This window comes from Aulonocara sp. 'chitande type north' Nkhata Bay, linkage group LG3, assembly GCF_057382095.1.
Source record: "Aulonocara sp. 'chitande type north' Nkhata Bay isolate Kocher_YH1m ecotype deep benthic linkage group LG3, A_spYH_male_GT1.1, whole genome shotgun sequence".
Taxonomy (NCBI): domain Eukaryota; kingdom Metazoa; phylum Chordata; class Actinopteri; order Cichliformes; family Cichlidae; genus Aulonocara; species Aulonocara sp. 'chitande type north' Nkhata Bay.
The window spans coordinates 1,421,788-1,428,663 of record NC_141346.1 but is presented as its reverse complement, the minus strand read 5'-3'; positions in this window follow the sequence as shown (position 1 = coordinate 1,428,663).

Genomic DNA, 6,876 nt, shown 5'->3' with positions numbered 1-6,876 from the left:
TATGTTGATGTTTTCTCCTGTGACAATAAAACTCATCGTTTGATTGCACTTTTCCAGAGCCTCCGTAGTTTGTCGTCTGGTCTAAAGTTGATCGATCTCGCAGCACTTACAATATAAAGCACCTTGAGGCGACTGCTGTTTTGATTTGGTGCTATATAAGTAACATTGAATTGAAATTATTTTTTCTTTTTTATTTATTTGCTAGTTTACATGAGCCAGCGTGTCTCAGGGAAACAATATTTAGACCTTTGTTATTTGAAGCCAAGCCTCGCTTATTATTTAGTTATTATTCTCCCTCTCTTAACCACGCTCTCTTACAGTATCCTCACCATTTACCCATCTTACCACGAGGTAAGCATGATTCTTTATCTGGACCAATAAGAGTGTGTGACAGTGTGCAGGTTACAGATGGTGAACACTGATTTTCACTCATTTGGATTCATTAACATGCATCAAGGAAAGAACAAAACAGGTTGGAGCACATTTTATAAATCTGACAATAATTTTCATGTTGCAGTTATTTCCCAAATTTCCCACGTGTGGGACTAATAAAGGTTAAAGGTTATCTTATTTGCTGCAGCCCGATGTCCCCAGCAGGTCCCCGAGGTCCTCTGATCAGGGCTTACTTGCTGTAAAACAGACTAAGATGAGAACTAATGGTGACAGAGCTTTTGCCACTGTGGCCCCGACACTGTGGACTCTCTCCCTGAGATATTAAGAACTGTGGACTCGGTTGTTGTTTTTGAAAAAACAACTCAAAACTCACCTTTTTAAACTGTTTTTGGTTCAATTTCTGCCTGTTTTATATTGTCTGTTTTACCCTTTATTATTTGTTATCTCATGTGCAGCACTTTGTGATTCTGTCTAGAAAGGTGCTACATAAATACAAGTTATTTATTATTTATTTGTTTGTTGTTTTTGTTGCACACATTAAAACATGTCTTTGTACATAGGAGTAAATGATGCCCAAGGAGTCTTCTCATATCTGCCACAAGATTTTATGACTCCACTTACATTAGATAAATAATGGAAGTGAGGAGAGGTAAGTAACGGGAAAAGGTAAGCGACCCATGTTGTAGGTGACGTCAGACACCGGAGATTTGGCGGGAAAAAAAAGCGAATGGTAGCGTAGAATTTAAGTTTCTTTAAACGTCAGTATTGCCAAATAAACTAACCAACTGTCATATAACTAACAACATCTGTCCTATCATCTCTAACACCCTGGAGGACAACGAGGAGAGTTTAGACGCTCTCCAAGAATACATCGACCGGTGCTTCGAAGATTTAGTAATGAAGAAGGCCCAGAGCGCGTCTTCCCCGGCCAAAGCTGAGACGCCGTCATCTAAAAGATATCGCCCGGCAGACTCCCCCGGAACAACATCGACTGCCGGCAAAGATATCGTCGACATCCTGGAGTCAATCGATAAGCAATTGTCCAGTTTTGATGCGAGGCTGTCCCTGGTGGAGATCTTACACCGGGAATTTAAATCTCTGAAAGAATCCCTGGAGTTCAGCCAGCAGCAGGTGGAAACACTTTCTGTGGAAAACACCACGCTACGGGACTCGGTCAAATCTCTGACCGAAAATGTGACCCAATTAAAGATAGAAAATAAAAAAATAAAAGAGACCGTTATAGATTTACAAGCCCGTAGCATGAGAGATAATCTGGTGTTTTCTGGTATTCCAGAGTCTGCCGGAGAGGACCCGGAAACGACCGTGAGAAGCTTCATTAAAATCCACCTGAAGCTGCCGGAGGACACGGTGAAAAACATAGGGTTTGATAGAGTGCATCGCATAGGGGCTCCGAAGACAGGAAGCGGGAGACCACGTCCTATTGTAGCCAAATTCGGCCACTTCAAGCAAATTCAAATTCAAATTCAAATTTTTATTTGTCACATACACAGTCATACACAGTACGATATGTAGTGAAATGCTTGGACAACTGCTCGTGACCTAAAGAAAACAAAAAAGGAAAAGGCTATGAATAAGATAGGAAATAAATATGAAAAATTAAAAAGGGTAAATTTAACTAGGAAGGAATAAAATATAAATTAAGGTTAAAAATGAAATAACTGTACAACACACTGGGAAAGAATAAGATAAAATATATAAATTAAATTGAAAATAAAATAACTGTACAACAAAATACACAATATAGAACTATATAAGAATGTCTGAACAAAATACACAAGAAGTATAAATAAATATATACACAATAACAGCAACGTGATTTAAGTGATGAAGTGAAAACAAAGTCCAGAATGTCCAGTGTGTGTGTAAGAACCATATGTGTGGGTCAGTACTGTGTGGTGGTGTGATTGAGAGACCGTATCGCCTGCGGGAAGAAGCTCCTCCTCAGTCTCTCTGTGTTGGTCTTCAGGGAGCGGAATCGCTTTCCTGACCTCAACAGAGAGAACAGTCTGTTGTTGGGATGGCTGAGGTCCTTCACCATCTTCCTGGCCTTGGTCCAGCACCGCCTGCTGTAGATTGAGTGCAGGTCAGGGAGCTCGGAGCGGATGGTGCGCTCAGCTGATCGCACAACCCTCTGTAGAGCTCGTCTGTCCTGCATGGTGCTGTTCCCGAACCAGGTTAAGATGTTTCCCGCCAGGATCCTCTCTATGGTGCACGAGTAAAAGTTCCTGAGCACCTTGGAGGGCAGTTGGAAGTCTCTCAAGCGTCTGAGGTGGTAGAGACGCTGACGGGCCTTTTTCACCACAGTGTTGATGTGACAGGACCATGACAGGTCCTGCGTGATGTGAACTCCGAGGTATTTGAAGCTGTCCACTCTCTCCACTGGGCACTCGTTGATGACGGGGGTCTGGTAGTTCCTCTCCTGCTTAGTGCTGAAGTCCACTATCAGCTCCTTTGTCTTACTGACGTTTAGAAGGAGGTTGTTCCTCTGGCACCAGTTCTCCAGATTCCTAATCTCCTTCAGGTAGGCCGTCTCGTTGTTATCAGAGATCAGGCCCACCACGACGGTGTCGTCAGCAAACTTGATGATGGTGGTGGAGCTGGTAGTGGCTACACAGTCATATGTGTACAGAGAGTACAGCAGGGGGCTCAGAACACACCTGGGGGGCTCCAGTGCTGAGAGTGGTGGAGGCTGAGACATGTCCGCCCATCCTTACTGCCTGTGGTCTGCCAGTTAGGAAGTTGGAGATCCTCTGACACATAGATGAGCTGAGTCCCAGATGCTCCAGCTTGGTGGTGAGTGTGGAGGGAATTATGGTATTAAATGCAGAGCTGTAGTCTATGAAGAGCATTTTAACATAATTCCCCCTTCTAGTGTCCAAGTGAGTGAGTGATGTGTGGAGGAGATGAGAGATGGCATCGTCTGTGGAACGATTTGGACGGTAAGCGAACTGTAGTGGGTCCAGTGTGTCTGGTAGTGAAGAAATGATGAAGTCTCTGACCAGGCGTTCAAAGCACTTCATCACTACTGAGGTGAGGGCTACAGGGCGATAGTCATTGAGAGAAGCAGGGTGGGGTTTCTTCGGGACAGGAACAATGATGGACTCTTTGAAGCATGTGGGGATCACCGACTGAGATAAAGAGATGTTGAATATCTCAGTGAACACAGGAGCTAGCTGGTATGCGCAGTCTCTTAGGATACGACCTGGGATGCCGTCTGGTCCTGCTGCTTTCCTGGTGTTCACTCTCTTGAAGGCTCTCCTTACTTCATGCTCGGAGATGACGAGCACGTTTCCGGTGCTGGCAGTATAGGGTTAGGGTTACGTCAGACACATCTGCAGGGTGTGACGCGCAAAAAGACGTAAACACAGCGCGGACCGCACGCATCAGGATCGCTGAGCTCCGACAGCGTGTCCGTCTGCGGGCCGTCGGGTGAGAAAGCCGAGAAAGACAAAGCTGATTCTGATGCGTCGGCTCTGTGTTTACGTCTTTGTGTGGAGTCCGTGTACCTGCTCTCATCTGCTGTTTGGTTGTTGTTGAAATGGTTTTGTGAGCTTTAATCTGAGAATCTGGCGTTTCTGGCAAAACACAGTTAGATTTAAAAGTCGATTCAGGATTTAACCCTTTAAGACCTACCATAGAACCAAGTCCGCCAGAGCTTACATTATATTTTTACATGCTGTGGAGCCATTTTTTGGAGCATTTCAAGTTGCTATACATCAATACAACCATTATAGCCCAAACTTTAATAATATGTCTGCATTAGGTGCATAGTAATTACATAAATTGCAAAAAAGTGCAATAAACTACAAAAAAATTGAAAATCGGTTTTGTTTTTTTAACATATATTTCTTGTTAGAGAAATTTAAGAGGCTTATCCCTCAAAACTGTAAATACAAAAAAGTTGCACAAACTAGTTTCCCACCACAGGAAATTTATTTTAAGTGTCTTCACAGTTTTATTTTTGAAATACACCAATTTTTATATACTGCAGGAAAAACGGAAATAAATATTATAGTGCAAATTTGCAAAATAACAGCATATGCATCAAAATAAACTATTTCCAGCAGTGCAATATGAGTCCTCAGCATCCCAGAAACGACACAGAAAGTCATGAAGTCAAGGATAACTTATAAGCTCTTGAGGCCACGATGGTAAAAAAAACTACATTTGACGTCACAAATGACGTCACTTCCGGTTTCGGGCAGGTCATGCGGTCATGTGATAGTTCGCGCTGATGGACGTAGGAAGTGTTACAAACAGCTGATCGGATCGGCGAAGCGTGTTTCTGGAATATCATGTTTTTGTTGCTGCAAGTGATTTTTATGCAGCTTTTGCAAAGCTATATGTGGAAGGAAACTGTGACCTAGGACAAGCTGATGGCATAAGATGTAAGTACAACTCCTCCAGTTTCATATGCAAAAAAAATGATTGCGCTAGCTTATGTGGTTGCAGAGCTACCGGGATTTAAAAATAGTTACGCAAAACAGAGCGTGCCCGCTCCGATCGGCTGTAAAGGGTTAATGAATTGATATCGCTTTGTTCAAGCTACTCACCTCCCACTTCCACCTGCACTTTCAACTGGACCACGGCCAATCAGAGAGGTCCCGCCCCTGACTATCTCTGATTGGTTTAGTCCACGATAGGGGCAAAATGTGTGTCTGTTGTTGACCACAGGGAAGGTTGCAGAGTTTGTTTGTTTTTTTGCTACCCGAACAGTTGGTCGCACAGGTGCAACCAAATATTTTTTTTAGTCGCACCACTGAAAAATTTGGTCGCATTTGAGACCAAATTGGTCGCACTCTAGAGCCCTGAGTCAATGAATGCTGTCGGTGTTTACTGAAAGAAAACTGTGGTACGGAGACGACTGTTTATAATATTTCTAGTGATACTCAGAAGCTCTCATCAAGTCCTGATTTAATTCGATTTATGCTGTTATCAGTGTTTGAATGATAGCATGGCTGTGGTGTCACATCAATGTATGTGCTCGGTGTTTGCTGATATCAAACTGTAACATTAGGACCACTGAGTTAACCTTTGTAGTGATACTCACTCCTTTTTATTTAGACCTGGTTTGATTCTGGGATAGTTGAATATTTGTATATAATCCCTGCAGCTGTCAGACTCTATAGCAGGGGTCACAGCCTTTATTAAAACAGAGTTAGATAAAACTGTGAACTGTTTGGTTCATCTCTAGTTACATGGTTCTATCTTGATAAGCTGTCTTATCACAGATTAATTTTTCAAAAATATTAATGATTTAAGCAAGGAAAGGGCTACATGTCAACATACAACTCTTTATTTCTATTAATGTCTCACTTCATTCCTACCTGATTGACATGTTTAGGAATTATGAGTGATTGGCTCACTGTAGTTGTGAAAGTTGCTACCAATCAAATTATGATATGTTAAAGTTAAAATAAAACACAACTGTTTTAGATATGATCTAATATACATTTTGTAATTATCCTTATAATTACAAAATGTTTTATGTAAGATTTAAGTTTTGTGATTTAAATCTGACATCACCAAAGTATTTTGGAATTTGAATAATGTATTTTGTAACTGCAGTACACATAATACTGATTTTGAACAATTTTGTCCAGGTTCCTTGTCACCGCGGACTCCTTCAGCACCAAGCGTTCAGTTACAGAGTCGGTGTGTCAGATCACCCCCCAGGCAGCGACGTCCATCTGGGACTGTCTAGTGGACGACTTCATGGCTGTGCCTTCACCTGGAGACTGGCGGTCCATCACAGAGGGATTCCAGGAGCGCTGGAACTTTCCTCTGTGCTGTGCAGCTCTGGATGGGAAGCACGTCCAGACAAAGGCACCCCATATATCATATAGGAGACACACACATTGATATACACTAAATATTCATTTCATTTCTTTTTTGTGGTGCCCAAATTGATGCACCTGCTTGATTTTGTTTAAACAATTATTGCACACTTTCTGTAAATCCAGTAAACTTCTTTTCACTTCTCAAATATCACTGTGTGTGTCTCCTGTATGATATATTTAACTGACATTTTTTATTGTAACAACCAACGATTTATACAGGAAAATGATGTCTATTAACAAGGTTGCCCAAACTTCTGCATCCCACTGTATCAGTATATTTTGTCATTAGTATAATATGAAATAAATTCTACATGTGTCAAGTTGTGTGCCAACATTTGCTGTGTAGTAGAACTGAGACATTAGTCATTATAAACATTTATTTGAAATAATATTAAAATTCTCACACAGAAAAACATTAAACATAAATATATAAAATATAAGAATTTACAGAGAGACAGGAATAAAAAGGACCAGCTGCTCTCCAGAGCAGGAACAAGGCTGAGGAGGAAATGCTCCATTGGAGACTGGTGTGGCTTCTTCAGGGACTCCAGGATGGCCAGCTCCAGCGCCGATGGACCGTCCTGGGACCCGTCCCTCATCTGCCTCGGAGCCGTCCTCCTCT